Genomic DNA, 13,790 nt, shown 5'->3' on the forward strand with positions numbered 1-13,790 from the left:
ATCACTTGGAGGCCTGCTGGACCAGGTCTTATGATTGATAAGATGTAAGAATGAACGTCGGTTTGAACATGCATTCGAGCGACGAGTGCTGGTTGCACCTCCCAAGGCTGCGGTATGATAGCTCAGACCAGGGAAAGTCAGGCTAGATGCTATGGATTTCTAGGGAGGACCAAGGCCATTGCTTTTGATATTGTTATTACATGTATTTTCGTGTGCCACAAATATGTTTCCAATTTTTTTTATCCCAGCTCTACTTATACATATGTCTCACCAAACTTTGCCTTTTGTCTGAATATGACATATGATTCACTTTCTACCCATGTTCATGTATCTACACTGGTTGGGGATTCTATTATGGTGGATCGAGTCTACTAGTTTGGTGTGGTGGCTATATGTAGTTTTGAGACGAGAGCTTATTTTTTATTGTTAGATGTGGTGGACATTGATGTGATTTTGGGTATGTATTGGTTATCTCCACACCATATTATTCTTGATTGTCACGCTAAACTATGACATTGGCTATGCCGGGGTTGCCGAGGTTAAAATGAAAGGGTTCTGTTAATTGTGATCCTAGCAAAGTGATCTCATTTTTGAAAGCTCTACGGATGATTGAGAAGGGGTGTTTGGCGTATCTAGCTTTTGTCAGAGATATTAGTGCTAATACTCTTATTGTTGAGTCAGTCCCAACAGTGAGGGAGTTTTCGATGTGTTTCCCACAGACCTATCGGGCATGCCACTTGATAGAAATATTGATTTGGCACCGGGCATTCCTATGTATTTAATGGCTCTAACGGATTTGAAGGAATTGAAAGAAAAGTTGCAAGAGTTGTTGTATAAGGGATTCATCAGGCCTAGTGTCTCACCTAGGTGTGAGTTATTGTTGTCTGTTAAGAAAAAGGATGGTTCTATGAGAATGTGTATTAACTATAGGCAATTAAATAAGGTTACCATCAAGAACAAGTATCCATTCCCATGCATTGATAATTTATTTGATCAACTTCAGGGTGCTAGAGTGTTCTCAAGGATTGACTTGAGATCGAGGAATCACTAGTTGAAGATTTGGGCTTCAGACATACCTAAGACGGCTTATACGACTTGTTATGGGTATTATGAGATTTTTGTGATATCGTTTAGGTTAACTAATGCCCCAACAACTTTCTTGCATTTGATGAACAGTGTGTTCAAGCCTTATTTGAATTCTTTTGTCATTGTGTTCATTAATTCCGAGGGAGAAGAAGTTATATGTTAAGTTCTCCAAGTATGAGTTTTGGTTGGACTCAGTGACATTCTTGGTCGACGTGGTGTCTAGTGATGGGATCAAGGTGGATCTAAAGAAGATTAAGGTAGTTCAGAGTTGTTCGAGACCTTCTACCACTACTAAGATCATGAGTTTCCTAGATTTGTCTAGTTATTATTGTTGCTTTGTAGAGGGTTTCTCGTCTATTGTAGATCTATTGACCAAGTTGACTCAGAAGGATGCTTCGTTCAGATGGCCTGACGAGTATGAGGGAAGCTTTTAGAAGATCAATATTGCTTTAACTACAGTTCCAGTTTTGGTGTTGCCTATAGGATTGAGGTTGTATATGGCTTATTATGATAAATCGTGTGTTGGACTTAGTTCTGTGTTATTGCAGGATGGTAGGGGAATGTCTATGTGTCGCGCCAATTGATGCCCCATGAGACGAACTATCCAGTGCATGACTTGGAGTTGGCAGCTATTATGCACGCGCTCAAGATTTGCAGGAACTATTTAGATGGTGTGTCATGTGTGGTTTATACTGATAATCGGAGTCTTCAGTATAATGTATGCCTTGAATAGAAAGGAGGAGAGTACGGGGAGTTTAGCATTTTTCCCAGTTGTGGAGAGGCTTTTTGCTACGGATGTTCAGGCTTTGGCTAACAGATTCGTGAGATTGGATATTTCAGAGTCGAGTAGAGTCCTTGCTTGTGTTGTTTCACATTCATCCTTTTTGAGCGCATTAAGGCTCATCAGTAGGATGATCCCCGTTTTCTTGTCCATAGGGATATGGTGTTACAAGATGGTGCTAAGGTGATTGGTGATGATGGTGTATTGTAGCTTTCGGGCTAGATTAGCATTCCTAATATAGATGGGTCGAGGGAGTAGATTCTTAAGGAGGCTCATAGTTCATGGTATTCTATTCATCTAGGTGCTACGAAGATGTACCGTGATTTGAAGCAACACTATTTCTGGCGGATGATAAAAAAGGACATTGTTGGTTATGTTGTGCGGTGTTTGAATTCAGAAGGTCAAGTATAAGCATCAGAGACCTGGTGGTTTGCTTTAGAGGTTAGATATACCGGAGTGCAAGTGGGAGCACATTACTATGGATTTTGTGATAGGATTGCCGTGGATTTTAAGAAGATTTGATATTGTTTGGGTCATTGTGGAAACACCGGACAAGTTTGCACATTTCGTTCCAATCATGAGTTCCTACACGTCGAAGTTGTTGGCGTGCTACATAAGAGAGATTGTTCACTTACATGGCATGCCAATGTCTATCATCTCGTATCGAGGCACTAAATTTGCTACTCATATTTGGAGCACTGTTCAGCGTGAGTTGAGAAAGAAATTTGAGTTGAGTGCTGCATTTCACTCTCAGACGGATGGGAAGTACGATCAGACCATTAAGATTTTGGAGGATGTGTTGAGGGCCTGTGTTATTGATTTTTGCAGATCAATTTCTACCGTTAACGGGTTTGCAAGCAATAACATCTATCAGTCTAGTATCTAGATGGTTCTATATGAGGACTAATATGGGAAGAGGTGTCATTCTCTAGTTGGTTGGTTTGAGCCTGGTGAGGCTAGATTGTTGGGAATAGATTTAGTTCGTGATTCTTTGGAGAACGTAAAATCGATTCAAGAGCAGCTTCGTACAACGGAGTCCGAGCAAAAAAAGTTATGTTGATAGGAAAGTTCGTGATGTGGATTTGATGGAGGGAGAGAAGGTTCTTCTTCTAGTTTCTCATATGAAGGGTGTGATGAGGTTTAGGAAGAAGGGAAATTTGAGCCCTCGGTATATTGGTCTGTTTGAGGTGTTGGAGAGAGTTGGTGAGGTGGCCTACATGCTCGCTTTTCCACCTAGATTATTAGAAGTTCATCCGGTATTTCATATTTTGATGCTTCAGAAGTGCTATGTGGATTAGTCACATATGTTGGATTTCAGTTCAATGTTGTTGGATGAGAATCTGGCTTATGTAGAAGAGTCGGTGGCCATTTTGGATCGACAGGTTTGGAAGTTGAGGTATAAAGATATTGCATCAATGAAGGTTTAGTGAAGAGTTCAGCCGGTCGAGGAGGTGTGTTGGGAGATCGATCATGATATGCAGAGCAAATATCCTCTTCTATTTGACATTCCAGGTATGATTTAAAACTCGTTCAAGGACGAATGTTTGTTCAAGAAGGGGAGAACGTAACGACATGGCCAATCATTTAGTTTATTAGAGCCTTGTTCCATATTTGATGCTTCTCGTATTCTTGTTTGTCGTTTTATGAATTGCGGGGATGGTTAGTTTGGTTTCAAGAATGTTTTGGTATTAATTGGAATACTTAGCACCATAGTTGGAAGTTTAAGTTGTAAGAGTTGACCAAAGCTTGACTTTCGACTAGATGGCCTCGGATTGGTGTTTTGATGGTTCTATTGGTTAGTTATGTCATTTGGAACTTGTGTGCAAGTTTGGATGTAATCCGGATTGGTTAGGCATGAACCAGAAGCTTGGATAGAAGATTAGTAGCTTATGAACTTAAGGGAGGTTCAATTTGTGGTGTTATCATCGATTCATAGATATGATGATCTTGCATGTATTTGAAGGCTTTGGATAGGTCCTGGTAGGGTTTACGAACTTGTTGGTATGATTGGATGGGTTCTGGGTGGCTCGGGTGAGTTTCAGACCACCCGGAGCTTGTTTGAGATTGCAAATGTTTTGATGGTGTCTGGTAATGTTCGCGATTGTGGAGAAGGTATAGCAATTGCGAAAGCTTAGTCAGGGCAGCTGTGATTTTGTTTTTCATGTTCATTAACAACAGGTTGCGTTGGTGAAGTGTTGTGGTCAGTGGCCTTCACATTCGCGCTTCAACGCTCGTGTTCATATAGAGGCAAGGCATGCTAGGACTTGGCAAGAGGTTAGCCATCACGTTCGCGGGGTTAAGGTCCCGTTCGCGTAGGTTTGGGAAGCCAGTGAATCGCGTACACTGGTGGTTGACCGCTTTCGCGAAGGGTCTTTTTGGGAAGTAGCTGATTATGCTTTGTGAACGCGAGGCTTGGGTTACTTTCGTGAATGGTATCATTGGGTAGACTCTATTAAGTTTCTATTTCAAGACTTTAGCCTAGTCTCTCATATTTTGAACCCTAGACTTGTAGAGAGGCGATTTTTGAAGAGGATTTTCACACAAGGAAAGGGGGTAAGAGATCTCTACTTTATTTTGATATTATATCTTGTTCACCATAGATTTTTGTACATAGATTATGGGATTTGAAAAAAAAAATTGGGAGCTTTGGTGTTAACTTTTGGAGAGTAAAAAATGGAGGCTTGAACAACGATTCGGAATTTTGTCGGATTTAGAAAAGTGAACCCGGATTGACTTTTTGGTTGACATTGTGAAATTGGATAAAGATCAAAGTTCTATTGTTTGAAATTGATTCCTTTAGTCTTGTTTGACATTATTGTGTTTGATTTTTTGCTTTATTTGACCCGTCGAAGGCCGATTCGAGAGGCAATGACTTTTTGTAGTATTGATTCTCGCGCATTTGAGGTAAGTATCTTTCCTAGGCTTTGATTGAGGGTATTTTCTGTTATGATGTTTTTCTAAATGTTGGGGGTAACGCATATGCAAGGTGGCGAGAAGATATACGCACACCGTGTTTATTCGTGATCCGGGTAGATTCTAGGCTCTTATATTCCTTGCTTGGCTATAATGCTTTCTCGATATCGTGTTTTCATACACTTATTGACTACGTGAGATATTATCCATGCTAGAAATCATGTCTAGGTCATTGGTTATTTGTTGGAGACATGTTAGGGCTATTTTGTTATATTGACTATTTGCCTTAGTCGAAGTCATATTCTTCAATCTTGATATTATATCCGTATGTTATATCTCTATATCTGTGAATTATTTTATGTTATCTCACATGTTGATATTATCCTTGCGTGTGCGACACCAATTTGAGCTAAGTTGTGGCACGTTGGTTCATTGGTATTATGATTTTGGTACTGTGAGATGTTGGCATATTGAGACTGAGCAGATTGATGACTAATTCTGGGCCATAGAGTCGTATTAATATTGGTTGTGAGGGACACTTGTGTTAGGCCCCTTAGTGGCAGAGTAATATTGATCATTGACATTTGATCCAATCAGTGCTTGGGCTAGGATCCGCCCCTCTGGAGTTAGGTCTAATCCTATGAGTACAGACACTCGATATTTTCTTAGTGAGGGACTTTATACCAGACACTCATACAATACTAAGTGTATGTGTGCGTGTGTGATGATTCCGGGGCTTCGAGCCAGGCACCTTGAGCATGCAGAGAGTATGGTTGATAGGTATTTGTGCCAGGCATTATGCATGTGCTAAGATTGAGTTCACCTGATGGTAAAATTGTGAAGTTGTTGAGTTCGGCATGAATACTTGTCTTTGAGGCATAGAATTGTATCTTCCTGATACCAACTTGTCACGACCCTAAACTGACCCGGTCGTGATGGCACCTATCGTGGAACTAGGCCAGCCGACACAATTCCCAAATCTAACCATTTTTCTATAAGATTCATTTTTAAGCCATTTATTTAATCAGATATATCGTAATGTAAGTCTTAATGAACAGTGTGGAAGAAAAATAACACAAGCCCGACATCGGGGTGTCTCAAGTTACGAGCATCTACTAAGGTCTAAATATAACGAAGAGTCTAAAACAAATGTATTAAATACAGTCTAAGGATGACAAGAGGGAGAAAAGCAGTGCTGGAAATGTCGGGCAGCTACCTTGCTAACTCCAATGACTCTGCCACTGAGCAATCAACACCCGCTACCGGGTTCAGAACTACCTAAATCTGCACACAAGGTGCAAGGAGTAATGTGAGTACGCCAACTCCGTAAGTAATAAAAGTAAATGAAAGCTGAGCAGTAAGAAAACACGTAAGCCACGTCATAACGCTACAGAAAATGCAGTACATTTCCAAAACAGTATAGAAATCATTTACTTCGTAAATCATGCTCAGTTTCGGTAAAACCTTTTAAAACAACTTTCAATATTTTCAAATGAGTGATAAAACAGTGAGTAAAAATGATGGAAACATAAACAACCTCTCGGGCAAAACATGTACCATAAATCGCCCCTCGGGCATAATATCAACAGAACCAGCCCCTCGGGCTACCTCACAATCACTCGTAATCAGCCCCTCGGGCATAACATTAATCAAGAACCGCCCCTCGGGCAACATGGATCAAGAACAACCCCTCGGGCTTCAATATGAAACAACAACCGCCTCTCGAGCTACAACACACCACTCACACTGGGTGCCCGCGCTCACTGGGGGTGTACAGACTCCGGAGGGGCCCTTTACGGCCCAAGCGCAATAACAAGCCATCCCGTGGCATAATCAAATAGGCTCTCGGCCTCATATCAATCACAAGCCACCTCATGGCATAATAAATCAGGCCATCAGCCTCTCATATATCATAAATCAGTACCACATGCTGCGGCACGCAGCCCGATCCCATGATATCCTCACAACACAGGCCCTCGGCCTCACTCAGTCAGATCTCACTCAAGCCCCTCGGGCAGACAGTAAAACAAGTACTCGGCTCAAAATCATTTATGAAATAAAAAGGAGTGAATAAAACAGAGTTATGAAAACAGTAAGTACATAGCATGACTAAGTGTAAACATTAAACCAAAACAATGAGGTAAAACACTAGTAAAAGCCCCTAAGGGACCAAACAATCGGCACAAGGCCAAGACACAGCATTAGCCCCAAACACAATAATATTTTCCAAAACATAGCAATATCAAATAGTTTCCAAGTAAAATACGCGACTTAATAGTCATACGGGATGGACCAAGTCACAAATCCCCAACGATGCATGACCCCACACTCGTCATCTAGCGTGTACGTCACCTCAAAGTAGCACAACGATGTGAAATTCGGGGTTTCATACCCTCAGAACAGTATTTACAATCATTACTTACCTCAATCCGGTCCAAACTCTAGCCCGCGATGCCTTTGCCTCTCAAATCGGCTTCTGGATGCTCCAAATCTAGCCAAAAACAGTACCATACAATCAAAATATGCTAAGGAACAAAGCCCACTCGAAAATAACCAATTTACATCAAAAATCCCGAAATTGGCCAAACCCGACCCCCGGGCCCAAGCCTCAGAATTCGATAAAAATCATATCAATAGAATCTTTACACTCTCACGAATTTATACATATCAAATAAATCCAAATCCAACCACAAATGACCCCTCAAATCCTCAAATCAAAGTCTCAAATTCTAAGCCCTAACTCTCAAATATTTGGCTTTAAATCCCACTAATTTCGTGTTTAAGCAAGTAAGAATCAACATAGGATCGAGTTTTAGGTTCAAAAATCTTACCTCAAAGAAGGTCTCTTGAATTCCCTCTTCAATTTGCTCTCAAACTCCAAAACCGAGTCAAAATGGTGAAACTTAGACCCAAAGTCGTGAAAACGGCCTTTTAAACATTTTGCCCAGCGACATCAATTCCTTCTTTGTGAACGCGGTCAAATCCTCGCGTTCACAAAGAATAGAATTCCGTTGACCAAAAATCCTCTTACGCGAATGCGACCTCTAGCTCACGAACGTGAAGCTTCAGCTTCCCAGACCATTGCGAACGCGACTCCAAACTCGCGAACGTGAAACACAAACGAACCTGGACCCAGCTGCTCCCATTTACTCTACCTGAACGTGGGAGACTCATCGCGTTCGCGGTGAACACTGGACCAAACCCTTAGCGAAAGCGGGACCAAAATCGCGAACGCGAAGGCCAAATTTCCAGCCTCACTACTCATCCCTTCGCAAGCGCGAGAGCCCTCTCGCGAACGTGAAGGCCAAAGTTCTGCAACACACAGAGCAGAAAATCTACAAGTTCTCCAAACAAGATTTGATCCGTTTAACCACCCGAAACTCACCCGAGGCCCTCGGGACCTCAACCAACCATGCCAACATATCCCATAAAATCATTCAAACTTGTTCCAACCTTCGGAACGCTCAAAACAACATCAAAACACCAAATTCACATCGGATTCAAGCCTAAGAACTCCAAGAACTTCCAAATTCCGCTTTCGATCAAAAAGTCTATCAAACCTCGTCCGAATGACCTGAAATTTTCACACACGTAACAAATGACACAACGGACCTACTCCAACTTCCGGTATTCCATTCCGACGCCTATATCAAAATCTCACCTATCAACCGAAAATCGTCAAAATTCCAATTTCGCCAATTCAAGCCTAAATCAACTCTGGACTTCCAAAACACATTCCAATCACGCTCCTAAGTCCTAAATCACCTAATGGAGCTAACCAAATAATAAAAATCTAAATCCGAGATCAAATACTAAAAAGTCAAAACTTGGTCAAACCTTTCAAATTTAAAGCTTCAAACTGAGAATTGTTCTTCCAAATCTATTCCAATTATCCTGAAAACCAAAACCGACGATTTACATGAGTCATAATACATCATGCGGGGCTAGTCATGCCTGAGAACTGGCGAGCGAAGTGCAAAAGCTCAAAACGACCGGTCGAGTCATTACACATATATATTGATGCGGCGCGCATCCTGATCCCACCAATTCTCCCTTATTACTCCGTATAAATTTAAATAAAGTAAGTAGTATATGTTTGTTGTTGAGTGCAACCCGATCCCACCAATCCTTTTTTATTCTTCCTTAACAATACAATAAGAGCAATAGGATATATATCGCCATATCAGTAACAACATGATCATCCTCCCTTATTACTCCTTGTTGCGGCGTGCAACCCGATCCCACCAGTCCACCCTTATTACTCCTCAATATATATATATATATATATCACCCTTATTCCTCCTGTTGTGGCGTGCAACCCAATGCCACATGTCCATCCTTATTACTCCTTGTTGCAGCGTGCAACCCGATCCCACCAGACATGTCACAACCCCGGTTCGCCCTCCGTGAACCATCGTGACGACACCTAGTCCCTATGACTAGGTAAGCCTAATAATGAAAAAAATAAACCAATTTGCGGAAGAAAAATAGATAAAACTGAAATAGTGAATAAAACAGTGTTTAATAGTGCCGCTCTGCATACACAATATCAACTCTCAAACACTACTACTTTTCCCAAAACCCGGAATCTCATGATCACAAGCCTTTGAATGTCAAATAATATCTAACTCCAGAATATCTAACAAAGAAGGAAAAATACAGAAGGGCTAATACTTAAAGCAAGAGTAGAAAGGGACTCTTCGGTCTGCGGACGCGGCAGATATACCTCGGAGTCTTTACAACGCCTCGCCTCGAGCGTAATGAGTCTGAGTCGCAGTACCTGTATCTGCACATGAAAAACATGCGCAGGAAGGGCATGAGTACACCACAGCGGTACTCAGTAAGTGCAAAGCCTAACCTCGGTCGGGTAGTGACGAGGAAGGTTAGGGCCCTACTAATGATAAATAAAATATAAGGTTCGACAGTGTAGAAAAGAACAGTATAAATAAGTACAACAGTAAAAGTATCATAGGATATAAAGATAACTACAACTGAAATAGAGGCAAAAACAATCACAAGGAATACCACTTTTCACAAGGATAATAACCGGGGGATCTCTCAGTATCTCGAGGATCTCTTAGTATCCTCAATATATGCTAGGGATCTCTTGGTATCCCGAGGATCTCTTGGTATCCTCAATATACGTTAGGGATATCTTGGTATCCCGAGGATCTCTTGGTATCCTCAATATACGTGCCAGGGATCTCTCGGTATCCCGCACCTCAGCTCAATCATAAATACGTACAGGGGACCTCCCGGGATGCCTTCCCGTAGTCCCAAAGTAAAACACACAACAATAGCAACAAGAATTCTCAATTAAACTCAACTTCATACCAAAGTAAAACAAATAATCCTAACCTAGCATGCTTCACGTAATACAAATAAGGCAGTTAAAGCAAATAGAGCAATTTAGTCAATTAGACATGCTTCTCCACGCCAATAGCAGGCTTAAATTTCCAAATAGTGTAAGCAAGAAAGGAAAAACACAATTAAAGCTATTTTAATGAAAACAGGATTTTCAACAATTAGCTTAAGTACACACTCGTCACCTCACGTACAGGCATTTCAATTATCACAATACCAATCCTAAGGGGAATGTTCCCCACACAAGGTTAGACAAGCCACTTACCTCGAACCGGCTCAATAATCAACCCGAGACCACGTTCTTGCCACGAGTACTCGACTCCAAATGGCACAAATCTATTAACATTTGCATAATGTAAATAACATTTCAAGTAACTGATTCTACAAAGAAATTCTAAGCTAATACGCGAAATTAGGTAGAAATGACCAAACGCCTCTTGGTCCCATGTCTCGGAATCGGTTAAAATTTATATTTCCAGAATCTTCACACTCTCACGAGTTCATTCATACCAAAAGTACCAAAATCGGACATCAATTGGTCCCTCAAATCATTAATCAAAGGTCTATAATTAACAAAGCCCTAACCCTCAATTTGCCACTGATTTTCCTTAAATTTTCATGCTTATGATGATAAAAAATCACTATAATAACGAGTTTAGGTTCCAAGAATCTTACCTCCTCGAAGCTCTCTTGAATCCCCTCTCACAATCTCCCAAAAGCTCACTTCTCGGATGAAAATGGTGAAAGAATAGCTCAAATTTGCGAAGGCAACTATTTGGGTGTTCTGCCCAGCAATCCCGCATCTGCGGTCCAAAAATCGCATCCGCGATACCGCTTCTGCGGTTGGGGAACCGCTTCTGCGGTTCTCACTTAAAACCTCCCCGCCACACCTACGACCCAAAATCCGCGTCTACGGTCACGCGGGTGCGGTACTTATGCTGCTTCTGCGGTTCCTGGCCCCTTCCTCATCTGCCGCTTCTACGGCTGGATTCTGCATCTGCGGGAGTCGCAGCTGCCCTCAGCCGCAGATGCGGTTATGACAACAGTTATAGCTTCAGCTGCAACTCCAAACTCCAAACTCCAAACCCTTCCGTGAACCATCCGAAATCATCCCGAGGCCCCCGAGACCTCAACCAAAAGCACAAACATGTCTAATAACACTGCCCAAACTTGTACCAATCCTTAAAAAACCTAAAACAACATTGAAATGACGAATCAACCACAGATTCAAGCCTAAGAACACCAAAACTCTAAAAATATGCTTTCGATCAAAAAGTCTATCAAACCTCCTCCGAATGACCCAAAATGTTGCACACACATCACATTCAACACTACGGAGCTACTCCAACTTCTGGAATTCCATTCTGACCCTCTGATCAAAATCTCACTATCGAACCGGAAACTTCAAAAATCCATCTTTCGGCATTTCAAGTCTAAATTAGCTACGGACCTCCAAAACACAATCCGAACACGCTCCTAAGCCCGAAATCACCCAACGGAGCTAACGGAACCATCGGAATTCAATTGCGAGGCCGTCTTCACATTGTTACAACTACGGTCAAATTTCCAACACTTAAGCTCTCGTTTAGGGACTAAGTATCCCAAAACTCTCCAAAACTCAAAACCGAACATCCCGGCAATTCAAAATAGCAAAAATAAACACGGGGAAAGCAGTTAATAGAGGATGGGGGCATTAATTCATAAGACGACTGGCCGGGTCGTCACAAGACAACATCAATTCTCCCTTATTCCTCCTCAACATCTTAACAACCCTGTATAGTTTAAAATCAACAACAACAATAACAACAACAACAATAACCCAATCACAGGGATTTCCACCACCAAGAGTATGAGTACATGGAAACAAGAGAGAATACGGAAAAAACCAAGAAGCGCCACAACCTTTACAAAACAACAAGACATATTAGGCACATGATAACTACACCGACAACCATAACAATTTGGACACATAGCATATATGCACGGGATCATTCACAATCAAGAGATAACAAAAATAATAAGGAGGACAAACATTTCAATTAAGCAAAATAAGGTCCAAGTAACAAGTAAGAGTTAGACGAAAGCTAACAACATCCTCGACCGGCTGACCCCGCCACTGAACCTTCACGGATGCAATGTTCTTTGACCTCGGCTTTCAAATCTGCCTGTCCAATATCGCCACTGGCTCTTCAACATAATATACCTCCGGAGCATCGAGACATGAAATATCGAATGAACTCCTGCCAAGCTAGGAGGTAAGACAAGCTCGTAAGCAACCTCCCCAGCACACCTCTATATTTCGAAAGGGCCAATAAACCTCGGACTCAACTTCCCCTTCTTCCCAAATCTCATGTCGCCTTTCATAGGCGAAACCCAAAGCAGAACCCACTCTCCAACCATATAGGAAACATCACGAACCTTCCGGTCCACGTAACTCTTCTGTCTGGACTTGGCTGTACGGTCTCTGTCCTGAATCACCTTGACTTTCTCCAAAGCATCCTGAACCAAGTCTGTGCCCAACAATCTAGCCTCACCCAACTCGAACCAACCCACTGGAGATCAATACCGCCTACCATATAAAGCCTCATACTCCACCGGAGATCAATATCACATATGCACGGAGCATATCCTCAAGAATCCGGATAGTACGCTCGGACTATCCGTCCATCTTAGGTGAAATATTATGCTCAACTCCACCCGAGTACCTAACTCATGCTGTACGGCTCTCTAGAATCGCAATGTAAACTGAGTACCTCTGTCTAAAATGATGGAAACTGGAATACCATGCAGACGAACAATCTACCGTATATAAATCTCCGCTAATCGCTTCGTAGAATAGGTAGTACACACAGGAATGAAATGCGCGGAGTTGGTCAGCCGATCCACAATAACCCAAATGGCATCGAACTTCCTCAAAGTCCGTGGGAGCCCAGATACGAAGTCCATGGTGAACCGCTCCCAGTTCCACTCTGGAATCTCTATCTGCTGAAGCAACCCACTTGGTCTCTGGTGCTCATACTTCACCTGCTGATAATTAAGGCACTGAGCTACAAAATTAACCATATCTTTCTTCATCCGCCTCCACCAGTAGTGCTATCTCAAATCCTGATACATCATCCCGGATGAATGGAATGCCGCGAACTAGGGGCCTCCTCTAGAATCAGCTCCCGAAGCCCATCAACATTGGGTACACAAACTCGACCCTGCATCCTCAATACCCCGTCATCACCAATAGTCACATCTCAAGCATCGACATGCAACACTTTGTCCTTGAGGACAAGAAAATGAGGGTCATCAAACTGACGCTCCCGAATACGATCAAACAAGGAAGATTGAGAGACCACGCAATCTAGAACTTGACTGGGCTCCGAAAGGTCCAACCTCACAAACTGGCTGGCTAAGGCCTGAACATCCATCGCCATGGGCCTCTCTACTGCTGGTAAATAAGCCAAACTCCAAAAACTCTCTACCCAATGGCTCAAAGCATCGGCACCACATTGGCCTTGCCCGGGTGATACAAAATAGTAATATCATAATCCTTCAGCAGCTCTAGCCCTCTGATGCAAATTAAGGTCCTTCTGCTTGAACAGATAATGCAAACTTCGATGATCAGTATAAATCTCACAAAGCACGCCGTACAAGTAAT

This window comes from Nicotiana attenuata, unplaced genomic scaffold (assembly GCF_001879085.1).
Source record: "Nicotiana attenuata strain UT unplaced genomic scaffold, NIATTr2, whole genome shotgun sequence".
NCBI classification, from domain to species: domain Eukaryota; kingdom Viridiplantae; phylum Streptophyta; class Magnoliopsida; order Solanales; family Solanaceae; genus Nicotiana; species Nicotiana attenuata.